Source organism: Aulonocara sp. 'chitande type north' Nkhata Bay, linkage group LG7, assembly GCF_057382095.1.
Source record: "Aulonocara sp. 'chitande type north' Nkhata Bay isolate Kocher_YH1m ecotype deep benthic linkage group LG7, A_spYH_male_GT1.1, whole genome shotgun sequence".
Classification (NCBI taxonomy): domain Eukaryota; kingdom Metazoa; phylum Chordata; class Actinopteri; order Cichliformes; family Cichlidae; genus Aulonocara; species Aulonocara sp. 'chitande type north' Nkhata Bay.
Genome location: NC_141350.1, coordinates 63,945,475 through 63,967,975, shown reverse-complemented (window position 1 = coordinate 63,967,975; position 22,501 = coordinate 63,945,475). Strand labels below are relative to the sequence as shown.

The 22,501-nt window shown below is 41.6% G+C and overlaps 1 protein-coding gene across 1 annotated transcript in view; it reads left to right on the top strand.

Moving 5' to 3' along the window:
• Nucleotides 1-10,273: 10,273 nt before the first annotated feature.
• The window catches only part of tead1a (TEA domain family member 1a), a 50,226-nt gene continuing 37,998 nt past the window's right edge, over nucleotides 10,274-22,501 (top strand). The window contains exon 1 of the mRNA XM_086301918.1: nucleotides 10,274-10,504. The gene's annotated coding sequence lies outside the window, so the exon portion shown is untranslated. The remainder of the gene's footprint in view (nucleotides 10,505-22,501) is intronic.

Here is a 22,501-nt window from a genome sequence, read left to right as displayed (position 1 = left end):
ATAGTAATGAATGCTACTGCACTTTATGCTTCTTTTTATGTTTGAGGCTCATCTAGTGCAATAGAATAAATTCCATCAGTTGAACATTTGATTAATTTTTGCACTCAAGTGTTACTTTTATTTCTTCTCCATTCAGATTGGCATGCTTCAGTAATGGGAACATGTCAAGGCCAAAGTTAGGGCTTTAATCACATTTAAGTTCCAAAAATATTTGCAACCTAATTCATATGGAAACACAAAAAGCAGAAAACTCCTTGATTAAGTCCTCTTCTAATAAGTGCAATGTCAGGCAAGCACAGCTTTTGATGTGAAAACACGGCTATAGGGTTTAGTATTCAATAAGCCAACAACTCGTGCACCAGGATCGGTGAACATGTTTTTATGGTTCGGTTCCAGATCTGCACAAAACATGCAAAGAGGATTATCAACTTCCTTCTCCCTTTGATCATATACATGCTTGTGCTCTTATACCTGCACAGATACATGCATATTCTGCTTTGCATCTGAGGCTCTCTATAGAAAAAATTGCACTGTGATTCTGGATATTCTAACACATCTGCAAAAACATCATAATAAAATGTAACACTGACCGTAGACACTGACCAGTGGTGTGCCACACTTTTCTTCTTTACATAAGAACATCTTATTTGTTTATATGTAAAAACACTGTGTATACAGTGGGGCAAAAAAGTATTTAGTCAGCCACCGATTGTGCAAGTTCCCCCACCTAAAATGATGACAGAGGTCAGTAATTTGCACCAGAGGTACACGTCAACTGTGAGAGACAGAATGTGAAAAAAAAATCCATGAATTCACATGGTAGGATTTGTAAAGAATTTATTCGTAAATCAGGGTGGAAAATAAGTATTTGGTCAATAACAAAAATACAACTCAATACTTTGTAACATAACCTTTGTTGGCAATAACAGAGGTCAAACGTTTACTATAGGTCTTTACCAGGTTTGCACACACAGTAGCTGGTATTTTGGCCCATTCCTCCATGCAGATCTTCTCGAGAGCAGTGATGTTTTGGGGCTGTCGCCGAGCAACACGGACTTTCAACTCCCGCCACAGATTTTCTATGGGGTTGAGGTCTGGAGACTGGCTAGGCCACTCCAGGACTTTCAAATGCTTCTTACAGAGCCACTCCTTTGTTGCCCGGGCGGTGTGTTTTGGATCATTGTCATGTTGGAAGACCCAGCCTCGTTTCATCTTCAAAGTTCTCACTGATGGAAGGAGGTTTTGGCTCAAAATCTCACGATACATGGCCCCATTCATTCTGTCCTTAACACGGATCAGTCGTCCTGTCCCCTTGGCAGAAAAACAGCCCCATAGCATGATGTTTCCACCCCCATGCTTCACAGTAGGTATGGTGTTCTTGGGATGCAACTCAGTATTCTTCTTCCTCCAAACACGACGAGTTGAGTTTATACCAAAAAGTTCTACTTTGGTTTCATCTGACCACATGACATTCTCCCAATCCTCTGCTGTATCATCCATGTGCTCTCTGGCAAACTTCAGACGGGCCTGGACATGCACTGGCTTCAGCAGCGGAACACGTCTGGCACTGCGGGATTTGATTCCCTGCCGTTGTAGTGTGTTACTGATGGTGACCTTTGTTACTTTGGTCCCAGCTCTCTGCAGGTCATTCACCAGGTCCCCCCGTGTGGTTCTGGGATCTTTGCTCACCGTTCTCATGATCATTTTGACCCCACGGGATGAGATCTTGCGTGGAGCCCCAGATCGAGGGAGATTATCAGTGGTCTTGTATGTCTTCCATTTTCTGATGATTGCTCCCACAGTTGATTTTTTCACACCAAGCTGCTTGCCTGTTGTAGATTCACTCTTCCCAGTCTGGTGCAGGTCTACAATACTTTTCCTGGTGTCCTTCGAAAGCTCTTTGGTCTTGGCCATGGCGGAGTTTGGAGTCTGACTGTTTGAGGCTGTGGACAGGTGTCTTTTATACAGATGATGAGTTCAAACAGGTGCCATTCATACAGGTAACGAGTGGGGGACAGAAAAGCTTCTTACAGAAGACGTTACAGGTCTGTGAGAGCCAGAGATTTTCCTTGTTTGAGGTGACCAAATACTTATTTTCCACCCTGATTTACGAATAAATTCTTTACAAATCCTACCATGTGGATTCATGGATTTTTTTTTCACATTCTGTCTCTCACAGTTGAAGTGTACCTCTGGTGCAAATTACTGACCTCTGTCATCATTTTAAGTGGGGGAACTTGCACAATCGGTGGCTGACTAAATACTTTTTTGCCCCACTGTGTGTGTGTGTGTGTGTGTATATATATATATATATATATATATATATATATATATATATATATATATATATATATAGAATAGAATTAGAATAGAATAGAATTCAACTTTATTGTCATTGCACATGCACAGGTACAGGGCAACGAAATGCAGTTTGCATCCATCCAGAAGTGCTTTAGTGATATAGATATATTACAATATATATTAGCAATAATATAGATATGTGAGTATATTACAGAAATGGGTCTATTATGGTATGTTATAATGTACACGGTATGAAGTATGTTGTGAATATTCTATAACTATAAGTATGTACAGGCTGTAGTGAGTACAAGCTTTGTACAGGATATGAACAGGATATAAATATGAAAAAGTATACAGAATATGAAATAAATAACTTTACAGAATCTGGGATATACAGCTATACAGAAATGGGAACTATGCAAGTTGTAAACAGTTGTAGGATTAAAGATTATTGAATGTACAGAATGATTATTTACACAGAGCTATACAGTAGTGCAGTTAAGATAAGTGAGGGTGTAGGTAGTTTCTACAGAGGCTATATAAAGTGCTAGTGGTTGTGAGTGGTGGTTCAGTCCATGTTATTATTGTGTGTTTGAGGGTACAGTTGTCCATTGTGGGTGTGTGTATGTTCAGTCCATGAGTTTAACGTGGGTCAGAGGTCAGGAGGCAGAGTTCAGGAGTCTGACAGCTGTGGGGAAGAAGCTGTTCCGGTACCTGGTGGTCTTAGTCCGGAGGCTCCTGTGGCGCCTCCCAGAGGGCAGGAGGGTGAAGAGTCCATGTGATGGGTGACTGGGGTCTTTGATGATTTTCCCAGCCCTTTTCAGACACCGCTTCCTGTAGATGTCTTTTATGGCAGGAAGTGGTGCTCCGGCGATGCGCTGGGCAGTTTTCACGACCCTCTGCAACGCCTTCCGGTCCGAGGCAGAGCAGTTCCCGTACCAGACTGTTATACAGTTGGTCAGGATGCTCTCGATGGTGCAGCGATAGAAGTTCACCAGGATGTCTGAGGACAGGTGGTTCTTCCTCAGAGTCCTCAAGAAGAATATATATATATATATATATATATATATATATATATATATATATATATATATATATATATATATATATATATCTACCAAGGAGATGCTCTGTCCCCACTGCTGTTCTGCATAGGCCTGAACCCCCTCAGTGAGATCATTAACAAGACTGGCTACGGATACCGACTACGGAACGGAGCAGTTGTCAGCCACCTCCTGTACATGGATGACATCAAGCTGTATGCCAAGAGTGAACGAGACATCGATTCACTGATCCACACTACCAGGCTATACAGCAATGACATTGGAATGTCGTTCGGACTGGAGAAGTGTAGTCGGATGGTAACAAAGAGAGGGAAGGTAGTCAGAACTGAGGGGATTGAACTACCAGAAGGCAACATTGCAGACATAGAGGACAGTTACAAGTACTTGGGGATCCCGCAGGTGAATGGGAACCATGAAGAGGCCGCTAGAAAAGCTGCAACCACCAAGTACCTGCAGAGGGTCCGGCAAGTCCTGAGGAGTCAGCTGAATGGTAAGAACAAGATCCGGGCCATCAACACGTACGCCCTGCCCGTGATCAGGTACCCTGCTGGGGTAATAAGCTGGCCAAAGGAGGAGATAGAAGCCACTGACATAAAGACAAGAAAGCTCCTTACCATGCATGGAGGGTTTCACCCCAAGTCCAGCACCCTGAGGCTGTACGCTAAGCGGAAGGAAGGGGGCCGGGGACTGGTGAGTGTCAGCACCACAGTCCAGGATGAGACAACGAACATCCAAGAATACATTGGGAAGATGGCCCCAACTGACCGAGTGCTCAGTGAATACCTCAGGCAGCAGAAACCCAAGAAAGAGGAGGGAAACGAGGAACCATCATGGAAGGACAGGCCCCTGCACGGTATGTACCACCGGCAGATAGAGGAGGTGGCTGATATCCAGAAATCCTACCAGTGGCTGGACAAAGCTGGACTGAAAGACAGCACAGAGGCACTAATCATGGCAGCACAAGAACAAGCTCTGAGTACAAGATCCATAGAGGCTGGGGTCTATCACACCAGGCAAGACCCCAGGTGCAGGCTGTGTAAAGATGCCCCAGAGACAATCCAGCACATAACAGCAGGGTGCAAGATGCTAGCAGGCAAGGCATACATGGAACGCCATAACCAAGTGGCCGGCATAGTGTACAGGAACATCTGTGCCGAGTATAACCTGGAAGTCCCGAGGTCAAAATGGGAGATGCCCCCAAGGGTGGTGGAGAATGACCGAGCTAAGATCCTGTGGGACTTCCAGATACAGACGGACAAAATGGTGGTGGCTAACCAACCGGACATAGTGGTGGTAGACAAACAGAAGAAGACAGCCGTAGTGATCGATGTAGCGGTTCCGAATGACAGCAATATCAGGAAGAAGGAACACGAGAAGCTGGAGAAATACCAAGGGCTCAGAGAAGAGCTCGAGAGGATGTGGAGGGTGAAGGTAATGGTGGTCCCCGTGGTAATCGGAGCACTAGGTGCGGTGACTCCCAAGCTAGGCGAGTGGCTCCAGCAGATCCCGGGAATAACATCGGAGATCTCTGTCCAGAAGAGCGCAGTCCTGGGAACAGCTAAGATACTGCGCAGGACCCTCAAGCTCCCAGGCCTCTGGTAGAGGACCCGAGCTTGAAGGATAAACCGCCCGCAGGGGCGTGCTGGGTGTTTTTTTTTTTATATATATATATAGCATTTTTCAACAGATAAAGTCCAAAGGTCTTAGCTGTGACCAATGACCGTAAAAATCACACAGTTTTATGCGGCTGTTAGTGCTGACCAGTGGAAATGTAAATTTGCTTCAGACAGTAGCCCAATTTCCTTCTAAAAGAGTCATATATGAATTTCCATAAAAACAAGGAAAGAAAATAAGATTTAATCTTTTGCTGGTTAAACCGCTGGTGGTGCTGATTTTGTATTTCGGTGTTTGGTGTTATGTCCTGGTGACCATTGAAATCAGTTAATTTAGGTACTCCACGAAAACAGCTGCACAAATAAGTGTCCAAAGGTGTTTCAAAGCAGCGAGTGATTTGAAGGCTTTTACAGAATGATGGAATTATGTTGGGCTCCATTGAATTTACAGATGGATGTTTTTATCTTTACTCTTTAGATTTTCTATATTTTTGTGCAGATTTAAGGATTTGAGTGAAAAATAGAACCATTAATAATAATAAAAATAATAATAATAATGGATTGGATTTATATAGCGCTTTTCAAGGCACCCAAAGCGCTTTACAATGCCACTATTCATTCACTCTGGCATTCACACACTGGTGGATACAATGCATCGGTTTAAAGATTAATAAAAGTTCAATCTGCCTTTTTAAAAAAGATTCGATTTGTTCTGTTAAATAACTTATTTTGTGATCAAAGCATACAAAGCTTATCGTATCTCTTTTAGGACAAGTTTTGGTTTTTTCAATCTACTGTACTTTTGGGTATAATATGAACAAATTGTAAGGATTGTTTTCTTTTTCCCAGAGCAGAAAATGTATTGTTATGTTTCTCAGATGAAAGAGACTTTGGCTTTTCTGTTCCAATAGGAAGGTTAACTTGAACCCAGAGCCGGTTACCGTGATAACAGACTCTGAACCTAACTTGCTATCCTGGCAGGTCTTCAAGCTTCTTCAATAAACTCTGACTCCTCCCCTCTTGAACACCTGAACCAGCTGTCTGATACTCTGTTTCATTTCCTCATTCATATAGTTAATAGCGTAGTAAATATCGAGGCGCATGCATTTGCAAAAGTTTACGTCTTTTAAAACAATGAAATACCATTTATATGTCAGTTCATTAGTTTTTATACTCATAGAGAGACAGGAATCACTGGACAGCGCGACTCTGTAGACATGAAGGCACCTGCCAGGTTGTCTGCCAGCTCGCCTGCATTGAAACAATTACCCTGTTTTAACCTCAGCATCTGTCACACTGCAAATCCCCCAAATAAGTCTCACTAGGCCTAAAATCGCCCAGGTAAACAGTCGCTTATCTGTCTGATCCACATTTTTATCATCGCATAAGTTTTGTCCCTGCCAGCTTAAGATTTGATTTAAATACAAAACACTAAATTTTGTGCAAGCCTATACCTTTTGATAAGCTTTTTCTTCTCTTTTCTCTTTTAAATGTGAACTGGATTCCAGTCAACTTGATTAAAAAGGAATTGCCAACCTCAGAGTTTAAGGTTACACCCTGAATTTCTTTAACCTGCTTTCTGGAACAAGCTGCTGCGTTAGGAAACAGCAGAGGAGACTCAGGAACAAGGCGTAGAAACAACTAACAAAGACTGAGAGAGAAGATTAAATACACACCAAATAGATAATAAACTCAATCGACACAATAATTGTAAAGGGAAAAAACAGGAAGCCACACGTGGATCTAACCTTCAAAATAAGGTCAAGAATAAACTGTGAGGCAGAGACAGGGGTCATGAAAGCCGTTAAAAATGGATTAGTGGAAGTTTCATGGATGTAGATGAGGTGGAACCCACCTTACATATACCTGAGACTCCACACCTTTATTGTTTACGCTGCTACCCACAGACCACAAATGGGGCTCTTGCATCTTTTAGAGCTGTGGCTGCAATCAGTCTTTATTTTCTTGCTGTCATTTCGAGTGCAGAGAAAACCAAAAATAGAGACAGGTTTATTCACATGGATGCTCAGTTCAGGATTAACAGACACCTCGAGATGCTTTAAAGTGTGAGGTAAAAACCCTGCAGTATTCAGGGGGAAAAAACTACAATCAAGTAACTCCCTATAAGCAATCACTTTGCAATTGTGGGAAGAAAAAACTCTTTTAACAGGAAGAAACCTCTGGCAGGACCAGGCTCAGGGAGGCGCAGCCATCTGCTGCGACTGGTTGGAGAGGTTAAGAGGTAAAAACACAGAGCATATGAAGGCAGACTAAGGGAGAGAGAAGACAAGAATGTAATGACATGTTGCTGTGGTGAATAAACCTGCGTGGACTGAAAAAAGCCGAGTGGAGAAGTGTTTAGTACACAACGTGAAGCCTGGCAGCAGTCTGAGCCTATAGCTGCGTAACTAAGGGATGGTTCAGGGTCATCACCTGTAAGCCTGCAGTCTGAGAGTCTGGTGCTCTGTTAGCATAACATGGTACTGATGAGGTCTCTAAAATATGATGGGACTTATTCAAGAATTTTTATGTGAGACGAAGGATTTGAGTTTCAATTCTGGATTCAACAGTGAGCCAGTGAAGAGAATCTAACATGGAGAAAGAAAGACACGCTCTGTCTTTCTTGTCACTGTTAGCGCTCTCACAGCAGGATTCTGGATTAACTCGAGGCTTTTGAGGGAGCTTTTAGAACAAGCTGATAAAAAATGAATTACAGTAGTCAAGATTACAAGCAATTAATACATGAACTAGTTTTTAGCATCACTCTGAGACACAATGTTTCCAGATTTATTGATACTGTGAGAATGTAAAAAAAAAGCAGTCCGACATGTTAGTTTCATGTGTGCGTTGGAGGACATATTTTAAAATGACTCCCAGGTTCTTCACAGTGTTGCTGGAAGCTACAGTAAAGCCATCCAGAGCACATATCTGGTTAGACACAATGTTTCTAAGATTTTTAGGCCCAAGTATAACAATGTCGTGAATTTAGAAGCAAATTGTGGGCTATCCAGGCCTTTATGTCTTTCAGACGTGCCATTCTGTCATTTGGCTTTATAGATATATATAACTGGGTATTATTTTCTAATAATACTGCCTAAGGGAAGCTGGTATAATGTATATCGTGTTGGTCCAAGCACAGAACCCTGTGGAACTCTGTGTCTAACTTTTCTGTGTACAGATTCAAACCATTACAGAGCATTTACTTTAATAAAAAAAGGTAAATGTTATGATGAAGAGTATCCAGTGTTGCACCGAAGCCTAAAGGACAAGCACAGAGAGAGCTCCAGTTCGATCTGTGCTGCTCAAAGTACAGCGAGCGGGACCAATTTGCCTCTCCACAAAATTATTTTTAGCACCTCAAAGCAAGTTTCTAGGGAGTGGCACCATGATCTATTCGGATTTTCTGGTTGACAAGATCTGAGCTGTGATTTTAATCTTTTGATGAGAGAAGAAGCAGCTCCGTGCATATTATTATGTGTTCTTTAAATAACAAATGTGCAGCAGACCGTCACTTCTGTACGCAGGCGTGAAGAAGATGCAGGACTCCGGGCACACAGAGCGTTAATAAAACATCAGGAAACCAGGTGAGGTCAGATCAGAGGTCAGACGGTTGACCTTTAGGTCACCGAGCTGAATGGTTTTACTAGCTGCTCCTGTGTTTGCATTGTTCTGAGTCTGGGAACGAGCCACGCACGCCTCCTCTAAGATGTCTCAGAAACACACTGTGTACGGTCCACATGTGAATCAGCTGTGTGGCTGGGTGTGTATGGGAGAATTTGTTCCTGTGCACACAAACACAGACATGCTGCCATGTGGAATGCTTGTCTGCTGGCTTGCCTGGCTTGGCCGTGGTGTCGGGTTGCAGTAGGTGTTCCGGAGGCTGCGACCCTGGCATATCTGTGTTTGTTTTATGTCACAGCCCCTCCCTCTAGGGAGATGACAGTCCAGCAGAGCCCGAGGGGATGAAACCTGAGATAGGCAGAGCTTAGTAGTAAACAACAACTCCTTTATGAGGCAGAGGCGGCTGTCTGCCGCATTCGAAGATCTCATAGAGACACAAAGATTTTTTTTTTCTGGTTAGGGCAGTGGCTCCTAAAAGTGAGGTCAGGATAAGCCCTCTGGGGCTTTGTGCATAATAGAAAGCCAAAGAAGTTTAATCCCAATACTTGTTCTTTTAAAGTTATGAAGATTTAGAGTGACTAGCCTTCATAAATCCTGCTCCATTCGGTCTGTAACGTTAAACCAACACAAAGCAGCATTAACTTCAAGCCTCTGATAATGTTAAATTAGCCTAAATGTCAAGCCTGTGCTTGCTTGTCTTTTTAGTGGTTTGCCCCAGCTGTTGCTGTTCTTGCATGGAGTCCATCAATCTGTCAAGCATTTCCCCTTCAGTTCGCTAGCATTAATGGCACAGACGTAGCATTACTAAAAATGTGTAACAGGTTGTTCTTTCGGGGTTTTTAAAAAACACAACCCGTGCAACTACATATTATGTTTTATTATATGTGGACACCTCATTTGTAAATGACTAAGTGGGAAAAGGTTGTTAATCATCTTACAAATATATGTGTCAGTCTCTGCTCTGTGGTGCAAGAGCTGTGCGTCTTGATTTATAGTGTTTTTATTAGAATTTTACTTAGCATTGATTAGCAATTATGGGTATTTGTGCATTATAGCTGTACGTGGATTTTAAGGATGGCCCTAAGTTATAACTTTTCAAAATTCTTTGGTTCAAACATGTCCAAAAACACTACTTGCGTGATGGCTACATCCATCTTTTATTTACTGTGGACGCAGACTTTTGTAGTTGTGTGAGTACTCAGTCTGTTAGGTGAAATATTGCGTTTAAACTTAACTGCAGACCATTAAACACGAATACTCAAACCTAGGCTTGCATAACAGCAGACGAAAGTTACACACGTCACGTTTTTATTGATTATAAATCAGATTTAAAAAATATTTCTAGGTTGTGGTTGACTAACTTTTTGAGTCTCTGAATTCCTGCCACAAAGCTCCCATCCAAAGTGTTTTTCTCTTTCTTTTAGCGTCACCTTATCTGATTAGTTGTCAGCCCCGCACAGCAGACTGTGTTTTATCTCGACCCTCCTCCTCCTCTTCCTGAATAGAGTTTGGGCGCTCCACTCTTTTGTTGTTGAACGCAGCCTGTACAGTCCGGCCCCTTCCCCTTCCCCCTCGCTCTCTTTCTCTTTCTTTTTTTTCTCTCTCTCCACCCATCCTCCCATCTCTCACTCACTCTATTTCATCCATCCAGGGTGACGCCAGTCCCTCTCACCCCGCCCCGTTCAACTCAGTCCGCTGCGTTCATTTCATTCCTGCTCCCATTCCGCGCATATTTCGCATCCTTGGAGAGACGCTGCGTATTTTACGCACTCAGCGCGCCCGATCCTTCCTCAAACCAAAACCGAGAGGAGACTCTGGAGTTGGCGGAGGGCTTCCCGCTGCTGTAGCGACTCCGATCCGGTGAAAAGTGTGGGAATTAATCCATAAAGAGGCGTATGAATCGAGGTAAGTTCCCTAGGAGGAGTCCCCCCCTCCCTCCCTTCGCTCTCTTCAGCCTGTAGCCTGAAAGCCCCCGGACGTTTCGCTTGTTTCTAAAATCCTGAAGTGGTCACTGAAGCTCAAATTAAAACAGTTTCGGCGACACTGGAATACAAATCGCCACAAATACACCTATTCTACACGCTGAACAAGTCTAACAAGCTTATTAATACTGCGCCGTGTTGAGCTTCAAAGCGAGGGATGTCGCTTTCACTACAGTTTTATTCCCCTTCCTTCCGACACCAGAAAACAAACCTTGTTTCCTAACACTTCTTTCTGTCGTAAGCTAAAAATCACGTGTTTTCTGTTTTTAAAAACGGGAATGTGTCCACGGGAGATTGAGAGATTGTGGATGAAAAGCTTTTCGCAGCAGCGCTGGGAGGCAGCTTAACAAAGCTGGGAGTGAATGGGGGACTTGTTGCATCGGCGGGGTTTTCTCTTTTCCTACACAGGCAGGCAGGCAGGCAGGCAGGCAGGCAGGCCCCAGTCACAGAAACAGGCCATAGGCTGATAACATGCACACAGCCAGTGTTTACCCAGTGGACAGAACACATTACACGCTCACTCTCAGCACCATCACACAGCCCGTTTGGGAGATCTGTTAACGCATTTACTTCTTATTCCACCTTTATAGAAAATGACTTTTATGAAGAGCTTTAAAGCTCTTCTTTATATATATATATATATATATATATATATATATAAGTCTAAATGGAGATCTGTGATGCTGACACTCCTTCCACTCCACGCGTCTGTCAGTTTGGAGTAAAAGCTGCCTGCAAAAATTAAACACATCACAAATCACAAGTGTCCTTGTTCTCCAGCAGCTCCTCACATGAGCCTATGTAGTTGTGTTCTGTACTTCCTTTTTAATATTGATCAAAGGACTGCTCCTGTCCTCTATGGCTGGAGATGTGTGGCAAAGCAGGGCCAAACCACAATGTAATTATTGGAGAAAATTACAGCCTGTAGGATGAAACATAGTAGATGCATTAATTCTGTTACAGTAATCCTTCTGTTAGATGTCGGGAGGGCGATGTTGGATAAAAGGATTATATTTCAGAGAATATTAGTTTGGGCTTCTTTTTGAATAGAGTTGATGCGGCTAAATGAAATTGGGGATATTGGAGATGAATGTTTTGTTAATGTGAAGTTGTGCAACAAGTCCAGTAATTACAATGGAATCAGTGAGGAATGTAACTTGTAGCTGTTTCCATTATCAGTGTAATTTTCTAATTCTTGTCTCTTTTGTTTTTGTTTTTTTTAAAGATGTCTGGTGCTCTATTTCCCCACGTCACTGAATGTATCGTTTTGTTCATGAAATATATAAAAAACAAGGAGGGAAAGACTATTCTGCATATTCTGCCTTTTAAAATGGTCCAAATGATGAAGTAACACCTGACATTGTCGATCAAGCGGTGAATTTCATCACTGCCCCAGTTTCAGAACAGCCAGTGCCAAAAAAAGTGTGGGATGCATTTAAGTGTTTTTTAAAATGATCCGGAAAACAAAATAGTTTTTCTGCAGAGGTATTCCAAATATTTCATTCCACCTTTTTAAAAGTGTGTGAACCATTACTTTGTTCAGGCTCTGTTTTGGCAGATGTGCAAATTATAACATTGGAATCATTAATGAAATGTGGATTTCTCCAAGTGGAGCAGGTTACTTTTAAAACCTGTCTTTAAGAGGGCGAATCTGAATGTGGATGCAAATTGCGTTTTCTATTCACGCTCATCCCCCCTTTAAAGTTTCCAACAGTGACAAATCAGGCCGGCCTGAATGTGTAACAGAGTAAGGTGTGTGTGTGTGTGTGTGTGTGTCATTGTCTTTGCCGTGTCTAGGCCCGCAAGTGTACAAAGCTTTGTCAGTCGCTCTGGGCAAACAGCCTCCACTTTCCTCCCCTCTCCCCCTCACTCACCCGTGCCTCTCCTTCTCCAGTCCGTTGACATCTGTTTTGAGTGCTCCGTGCACCTGTAGAGACCAGGGGTGTGTGTGTGTGTGTGTGTGTGTGAGTGAGGGGGAGAGGGAGGGGAGGAGGAGAATAAAGGGAGGTGCAGAATGCAAATCCAGGCGTTTGTTCGGGGCCTAAGCAACGCAGACTGACTGACTAACGACCATTTGGTGTGTGTGTGTGTGTGTGTGTGTACACACACATTTGTGGATGTGTGTGTTTGCCTCTTGCTGTCCAGGCCAGGCAGCCCCATTGTTGAAGCAGCAACAGGCGTTGGTGGATGAGGACGCACCATATGGCCTCTGTGTGCTTTAGTCACAACCGCTGTGTATGTGTGCATGTTTGTGTGTGTGTGTGTGTGTGTGTGTGTGTGTTTTCATCTACTTCACCAATGCTGCTGCAATATGGTGGAGTTTGGAGTGGCGCTGCTCGCTGCCGTCCTCCTTGTTGTTTCATCTGTCGACTCATTTCTAAACAGGAGGACAAAATCCGGCACACAGATTTTTGTGGAACTGGGATTAGGAGGAGTAATCTTCGTGGCAAATGAAATGATGTCTTGTGACGTCCCACTTGTTTCGTTTATAATTTCAAATGTAGTTGTAGTTCTTTTTTTTTTTGCCAGTGCAAGTTGTCATTTTGGCTGAATCAACAGGTGATACAGTAAATCCTGCAAATGAACGGATGCTGCTGGCTTGCAAGATGTTTGCTCTGCTCTTTTTTCTTTTTTTTTTTAAATTTCTCTTTTTTTAAAAAAAAAAAAGACACAATCTTCCTTTTAATTCTCACGATAAATTAATTCCTCCAGTGTCACTGCAGTCCAGTTTTTCAGCTTCCTGGTTTTTCATCGAGCAGTTTCTGTTGTTGTTGTAGTGCATTCTGTTCTGATGTCCCAATATTTAGCATGCAGCACGATACGCAAAGATAAACTCTGCCAAGAGGGGAAAAACTGTAAAAGAAAGAAGGGAAGGGGGGGGGGGTGGCTGGGTGGGTGGGGGTCCGGGCTTGTATGTAATGAAATTTAGGGAGCTGAGCCGGTTTATTAGAGCAGCAAAGCTGTGTGTGTGTGTGAGTGTGTGTGCTGAGGGAGGGCAAAGGGGTTAGATGGGGAAAGAGAGGGTGGTTTTGGGGGTGAGGTTGTGAGGGTGCAGGCTTTGTTTAGGAGATGGGGGAACAATAGGCATCCTCCTGGGTGGGGTGGGGGAGTAGGGTGGAATAGGGGATGCTGGTGTGCAAGGGAGCCGGATGGGGGGTGGTGGTGGTGGCTGGATTGTGGCTGCAGGAGGCTGGCGGAGCCTGTGCTGGCTTGCCTGACTGCCCGAGCTCCTCGTCTTTCAGTGTGTCTCTCACATCCACACAGATGTGACTGTATCTGAAAATGTGTCTCTTTCGTTGTTTGTATCTGTGCCAATAATCACTTAAGTCACACAACAACACTGTTGTTGCACTTTGAAGATGATAAGAATGCTGTTACCGAACGTGTGATTCTGCAACATGTTGTAAGATACGGCAACATGTCTCTATTAGAAGCAAACAAGCAAAAATAAAACAAAATAGCCCATAAAAGCACATTCATACCCACAAGACGTGAAACCAGCTTTACATGGCTTTACTTTTTGCAGTATAATAAGCTAGTGATGCACTCATTGTGACATTCTGATGCTAATAACAGTTTTTTTCTTTTTACTTAAATTTAGTTTTTATTATTTGTAATTATCAATTTTTTCTATCTAAACTAATATAGCCCCATTTAAATGAAACAAAAAAACTATTTCACTGTTTTGATTCCTAAACATTTCACATCCCAAACCTGATGTGCCACAACAGCTAAATATTTCCCAGCAATATCAGTAAATGGTATGTCATTAGCTGATATTAGTCAACGATATCGTGTGATACATCGGGACACAGATACGTGATTTTGGGTCCTGTGCATTCTGGTGTATGCTTGAGTGGATCCTGAAAACATGGAGGTCAATTAACACCTTTGGGCTCTGTGCTGTTTTCCTTGAGTTTGTAGCTGAGCAGTTTTTTAAGCGATATGAGGCACACTGTCCTTCCAGAGGAGGGAAGAGTCACCGGGGAGTGTTGTTGCTATGGGGTCCTGTGTTTTCTCTCTAACATTGTTTAGGTGGTCATCAGCAAAACATCAAGATTTGCTGGCATTGCAATTTTCTGCAGTGCAATCACTTCACCTGTCATGGGCATAATTGCTGTGGCTGATCAGTGTACACTGATCATAATCCATGTACATTTTTTTTTACTGAACATACAAAGGCAGGCATGGATTAACCCTAATCCCTAACTTAAAAAACTCAATGAAGATCTCCGCTGAAAAAAGTGACTTGGCTTAATCCTTGTCGCGGGAGCTGAGCCATTGTGTGAATAAACTGCAGAATGGAGCTCGTGTATAAAGACGCTGATGTCTTTGATATTCCCTTTGAGTCACGTGATCTTATTTTATTTGTAAAGCTTTTATGTTTTTGTTTTTCTTCTGCAAAAACGGAAATAAATAACTAGATAAAAATAGAATTTTTGCACATTACTTTTAAAGCTACATTTAACCTATACTGAAAATACCACCGAGAACAGTAAGTTCACATATTTTATTTCGAAAGTAAGAACAGAAATAAATACTGTAAGCAGGATCTCAGCCTTTCGGGGGTTTTGAGCACCAAGCAGAGGAATGGATGAGTCCAACCATCCCACTGTGGGAAGTCTGAATCAACCCTCACATTTCCTGACCTCAGCAGGAAGTGAAAAGGAAGTCTAGATTTCAACTACTACTTATGTATTTTCCCGGCTGGAAGAATTGACACGATAAACACTCCACAGAGTGGGCCAACTGCTCGCTCTGCTCTCTGAAAACTCCCACAGTGGAAAAATGTTTCCCTGCTGTTGTGCTCACGACCTCGGTTTTTGTGTTCAGCAGGCCTGATGGTGATTACTCACTGTTGTTTGTTCTGATAATTTCTTTTCACTCTGTGCAGAGTGTGATAAATTATTAAAAAATGATATATAATTACCTAATTGGAAACAAGTAAGTTTTCACAGAGTACGAAGTCTATTTCTCTTTTTCTTTGAACTTATATCCTTTTTATGGTAATTCAGCTAACACTGGTTTGTGTTTTAGATTTGCTATTAGCATTAGTGAACAGCAGCAGAAAATAGCACAAAAAAGAATCCTGTGGCCTTTTCATTTTTAAAAGATGAAATTATATTTTCTCCTCTTGCACATTTAAAGCTAAGCAATTTATAATTAAAACCTGGCTTTTAATTTTACTGTCTCAATATTTTTTTTATTTTTAGCCTTGACATGTAGCACCTAGCCAATTAGCCTAGCTAATGCTCGCAACCTCAAGCTAGATAATGCTAACGTTCAAATCATAAATTGAATTTGGAATGATCATCGACTTGAATTCCTTACTTGGAAAGTTGGAGAATCTCCAAGTTAAGAGTCCAAGATGGCGGCATTGAATTAGACTTCAGTAAAGCTATAAAACTTTTAGTTTGTACAGCCACTGTCATGTATTGTGACTCGCTAAATACTCCGTGACGCAGGCTTTATCTGACGTGCTGTAGCTGTGTTTTTCTGTGCAAAACAACAAGTTTCACGGTGTATTGTTAGCGAGACCTGAGTGGTGCGAACTCCATTTTTTACTTTTATGACATTTCTGCTGGAACGCGCTAACTCGGGAATAAAGTAATTTCCCAGTTCTGACTTCCAAGGGACACTTAGAAGTCATAGTATGACTACATGTAAATTTAATCTTTTTGTGCAGTTTATGTTATTATGTAAGTTTCAGTATAGCATTACATAGAAGTGGAAGGAGAGATAGGGAATGACATACAACAAACATCCATAAATAAAGCTACCAGCGCAAGGCTAGCTTACCTACCATGGGCTCTGAGCTTGTTACAGTAGCTCAGAAATGTCACAAATGAAGACTTTCAAACCAGTGCTTTGTTCTGCCTTACTTAATGTTGATCGCACAATGTCAGCTCTCCAGGCTGTATTTTGAAGCCTCAACATTAGAGATTTAGCTGCTGCTATGTTCCCATATTTGTATATAGTGAAATTAAGTGTAGCAGCAAGTCATAATAACAGTTGCCTCAAGGCGCATTATACTGTATAGTAAAGACACTTGGAGTATTAGAGGGGAAACGACAATCAGATGATTTCCTGTAAGCAGAACTTGGCAAGAGAAAAGAAACTTCTGGCACACCCAACCTCAGTGAAGGGCAAACACCTGCCATGACTGGTGTGGGGTGGAAAAAGGAAAGCGTAGGGAGACGACACAAAACCAAAACTAGTTTAAAACTCAGTTCGAGCAACAGAGACTATTGAAATGCTAGAATCTCAAATTTTACAAATTATTTTTTAGATCGTTCAAGTTGTCCTTAACTAGTTTTTTTGTTTACAAAGTTAAACTCTGGGAGGGACAGACGACCCTCTGAGAGCACAATAAAATGACAAAAATCATTCAAATAAAAGTTACCCTAAAAAATGATTGATGATTATACTTACTTTCAGAGATATGAGTTAATGGCACATTATAGTAGATTTTCAGTGAGTAAACAATTGAGCTGATTCAACATAAAGCAGCATTTTTTAAAAATTTAATTATTCCGCTGTTGATTTGTCCCCCGGATCACCTTAAAGACCATTTGTTCTGATCCTTTGTGGTCTGTGATAAAGTCCAGCTGGAGTTTCAGCTTAGGAGAGAGGAATCCAAAACAAACAAACAAATGAAACAGTGCTGACAAAGCACTATATTTAAATAAGGGGTGCGCAGCCGCCACAATCTCTGCCTCTTTACCTGCTACTGTCTAAATAAAGCAGTACCCAAGTTTTAATGGACCACAGATGGAAAACACAGTTCAGGGGCTAATTCGTTTTGTACGTGTGTTTTGAGGAGAGCGGAGCTCGTGTTGGCTTTAGAGGATGTAATCGTGGCAACGAGATGGGTAGATGGAGGTCACTGTACTCTTTTTCGCATCCATGCAGCCGTACGCTGTTCCTTTACTAGGTGTGGGTTAAGACTCACAGATGCACGCACATGCAGCACACGTGGTGTCTGCCTCGGCACAACGCTCCTGTGTTCACACTTATTAAACGGTGTTGTATTGCTGTAACCTCCCCAGGCCTCCCTTTCCTCTGGTGGAGGATATTGTCTCCTGCGTGTGTGTCTGTGTGACGTGTGACCCCACCCCCCTCATCCTCCAATTTCCCTCCACCCTCCCAAGGAAGAGACTGGATAATGACTCTGTCTGACTCAGCAAAAAAACCAACCTAAAGCTGGTGGATGAGGAATAACGGTAAGGACGGCGAGCAGAGAGGAGAGCTGCTAGCTGAACCTTTTACCGTCATATTTCAGGAGGAAATAAGCACTTCACTGTATCAGTGTGCAATCTGTGACCAATTACTGCGTGTGTGCATAAATGGTAATGCCTCCGTGAGAAGAGATGGTGAAATAATGAGGAGCGCATGCTGTGAATCACAGCCTCTTCACCACTCATAAAGCAACTTTCTCTGTCTTACTCAAGTGCGTATTAGTGCCGAGAAAGAATAAAAGATGCTTTGCAGGTTTCTTTTCACTGATGCAGCTTTATTATTCAGCCTGATGAATATGTCTTTGTTTTGTTTTTTTTACAAAATGAAATCGGGTCAGAAATAATCAGAAGAACTGGAGACGTGGATAAAGGTTTTTTTTTTTCAGTCTGTCTTCAGCAGAATGAACTTATCAGTAATGGATTAATTGAAATCGTGACCAAATTATATCAAAAAGTCTGAACTCGGACACGTGCATCAATGCCAAGTCAAAAATCACATGTGACGGAGTAGAAAACTGATTAAAGTCTACATTAGAAATGGAACCAAGAATAATCGGCTTGGTCTGAATGGAAGGCATTTGTAGGGTCTCATATGGATTATCCATAAAAGTAGGTAGCCACTAGTGAAACCAAACAAAACACCTTTCCAGCTTCAGATCACGTGAGAAACGCTGCTGAATATTGTTAGTATAATGAATTTAATTAGTACGATACTGATTTCTGTTGATTGCTGTTCAATGCAGGGTATCTAATGCTGCCGTTCTTACAAATATCTTAGATGAAATTTTATATCCTGTCTTCTGCGCCGTGGTCATTTCAGCCGTTTGATATTAGGGTTTCGTTCACTACAACTTTCTTATTTGTGTCTTATGGGAGTGGACGAGCACAAAGGACAAGATCCCTATCAAAGCAGTCATACTGTGATATTGTCATACCAACGCATTCTCACCCTTGGGTGCTACAAAATACAGTTCTGGCAAGTAATGTCATTACACCTCTCTTTTGGTGTCGGTTCCTTGATGCACCAGCTACAGCTGTGTGTGTATGTATTTCTATAGATGTATAAAGGTGCTGCTTTTGTGACCTACAGAGGCTGTACTAAGAGGCTGTGCAGATGGGAGTTCGTCAACCATGAGTTTGCGGTTTGTGTCCTTATCTGACTCTTGTGTTTTTGCACTTTTTTTCCCCCACTCGCTGATTATTTTTTCAGTTTATTTTTTTTTATCACTTTTTACTTTGACTAACACTCCGTGGTTGGGGTTAGTCAAAGTAATGGAATGATCCTAGTTTGGGTAGGATAACCCCCTCCTAAAAGGATGCCTTTGTAGACAAAGGCACACCAGCAGTGTTAATTGTAACCTCTGGAATGAGAGTGGGCTGGTCATACTTTCTAAACTGCAAGAGAGTTGGTGTAAAAAGGGAAAAAAGCAGAGTTTTGTATTCATGTGGTCAGTATGTGTATTCAGTTCAAATCCACTCAGTTTAATTATCAAGTTCTTGGATTGGAGTTCCGGTGACGTCCATCAGTGCTGGAAAAAATCCTTTCTCCCTGTAAGTTTTTCAGTTGAATTCAGTTTTATTCATATAGCTCCAAATTACAACTACAGTTGCCCAGTTGCTTAAGGGCTTTGTATTGTAAGGTAAAGACGCCGCAATAATACAGAGAAAACAGAGAATTGTTGGCTGACACAACAATCAGATCACTCCCTATGAGCAAGCGCTTTGGTGACAGTGGGAAGGAAAAACTCCCATTCAACAGGAAGAAACCTCCAGCAGAACCAGGCTCAAGTGGGGATGGCCATCTCATGCAACTAGTTGGGAATGAGTGGTGGAAGATGAGACGAAGACATGCTGTTTAGTTAGTTGACTGCTGATCACGTTATTTCACTCGATTTGTTAGTGTTTGGCACTAGTGTACAATATATCGCATGTAACATTTAATATTATTTTATGCCATCAGTACATTAAGGTAGGAATGTACCTGCTTAAGCAGGTGCTGCTCAAGCCAGAAGTAGACAAAGGCTTGCATCCTTGAAAGGTTTTATGTGTAGTTTATCCTTTTTGACCCTTAACCCTTTACAGCCGATTGGAGCGGGCACGCTCCATTTTGCGTAACTATTTTTAAATCCCGGTAGCTCTGCAACCGCGTAAGCTAGCGCAATAATTTTTTTTGCATATGAAACCGGAGGAGTTGTACTTACATCTGATGCCATCAGCTTGTCCTAGGTCACAGTTTCCTTCCACATATAGCTTTGCAAAAACTGCATAAAAATCACTTGCAGCAACAAAAACATGATATTCCAGAAACACGCTTCGCCGATCCGATCAGCTGTTTGTAACACTTCCTACGTCCATCAGCGCGAACTATCACATGACCGCATGACCTGCCCGAAACCGGAAGTGACGTCATTTTGCGGAAATGTAGTTTTTTTACGATCGGGGCCTTATGAGCCTATACTTGTGTTTTAAAAAGTTATGTTTGACTTTATGACTTTCTGTGTCGTTTCTGGGATGCTTAGGACTCATATTGCACTGCTGGAAATAGTTTATTTTGATGCATATGCTGTTATTTTGCAAATTTGCACTATAATATTTATTTTCGTTTTTCCTGCAGTGTATAAAAATTGGTGTATTTCAAAAATAAAACTATGAAGACACTCAAAATAAATTTCCTGTGGTGGGAAACTAGTTTGTGCAACTTTTTTGTATTTACAGTTTTGAGGGATAAGCCTCTTAAATTTCTCTAACTAGAAATATATGTTAAAAAAACAAAAACGATTTTCAATTTTTTTGTAGTTTATTGCACTTTTTTGCAATTTATGTAATTACTATGCACCTAATGCAGACATATTATTAAAATTTAGGCTGTAATGGTTGTATTGATGTATAGCAACTTGAAATGCTCCCAAAAATGGCACTACAGCATGTAAAAATATAATATAAGCTCTGGCGGACTTGGTTCTATGGTAGGTCTTAAAGGGTTAAAGACATCCAGTCTCTAAACCTTCGATGCCCTGGATAATAGATGTATGAGTTAAGACTTTCTGTTCTGTGTATTTGTGTTTGAATGTCGATTCTTTTTTAACATTTTAAAGGTTTCAACCCTTGGTTTCAGTTCTTTAACTCTTAACATGGGCTGTTTATCTGCGTGGAAACAATGCCTCCTATTCATTGCCTGCTTTCGTTCCTTGGATGTCCATATGTCTGCATGTTCGCAGCAGATATCTGCTTGTAGAGATTAGGATGACCTTCACTCTAATGTGTGAAAAGCAAAGTAAATCTGGTTGATTAGAAGTATAAAATGCACAATGTTCTGTGCTCATTGCATGAATGGCATGTGCTCAGTGTTAAGGAAAGAAGGGGGAACCAAAAAACTCATAGTGAACTATTCCCAGTACATTTGAGATGCCATATATTAACGGTTGTAACACAGTCACAGTCTGTTATTCTGGAAGGTTCTGGACCAAACCTTTGAATATGTGACTGTCTTCCCTCTCTTCTATAGTTATGGTTTTATGCTTGTCTCTCTGTGTTTTGTCCTTTAAAAAAAAAAAAAAAATCTTTGTTTTTTTCTGTTCTCTTGCCTCTTGCCCCCACCCACCCCCACCCCAGCCAGTTGTGGCAGATGGCCGACCCTCCCTGATCCTGGTTCTACCCGAACTTCCTGTTAAAATATAGTTTTTCCTTCCCACTCTGTCACCCAGTGCTTGCTCCTAGGGGACTGAGTCTGTAAATTAAAGTTCAAGCTTTGAAAGTAGTGCAGCACACACAATGTAGATGTTTTTTTTTTTCACAGTAAACACTTAAATTTTGAGATTATTTTTAATTGTAGTATTCTTTTTTAATAATTAGAAAAAGAAGACTTATAGCGCTGTGGTGCAATGTTCCTATCTGTTAACTTTTATTTATAAGAAATCTCCAAATGACTTACATTTTTCAAATACTTGATTCTGAGACAAACAAAAACAAACAATCAAGCAGACCCCCCCCCCCCCCCCCCCAAACATTCTATTTAACTATTTGTAGCAGTGCTTTACATAGTATTTATGTTTATTTTTACAGAGCATGGGGTATGTTTTAAATGGACCTAAGCACATACATGACCACAAACAGTTACAAAACTTTGTAAATCCTCTTTGACACACAAACAGTTTTAGAAGAATCATTTCCAAATATTTTCCTCACGTGTAACAGTAGTAGCCACTGCGACCTGACCTGACGTCACTGAACTGGAGTTATTTGTTTTTGTTGACCAGAAGTGCTTGGCATGTGGGACAACCCCTCCATTAGCCTGTTGTTTGGGATATGTGCGTTCACCAAAATGCTAATGCACCCTCAACTATGGTCACTTCTGATCACATGGTAGCAGCCAATATATAACCGTTAGCGTCCACTAATAAAAGGGTGTATCAATGGTAACATCCATCCTTTATATACAGTCTATGAAGCCTACTTTAGCAGGCAATGCTCTGGATTTTTACACAAGGACAATAATTCCCCATCACACAGATTAGAGGACAGGCAGGTAAAGGAATGCCTAAAGTCTGAACAGATTGTGAAATATTCATTGGCATTTGCATATCTGTTGGATGAGTGCTAGGAAAGTTCAGTACTGCAGCCCCCGGTCTTTGTAACATCCATGTTGTAGCAAATCCCACCTCAGATGTTGCAAAGTCCTTATA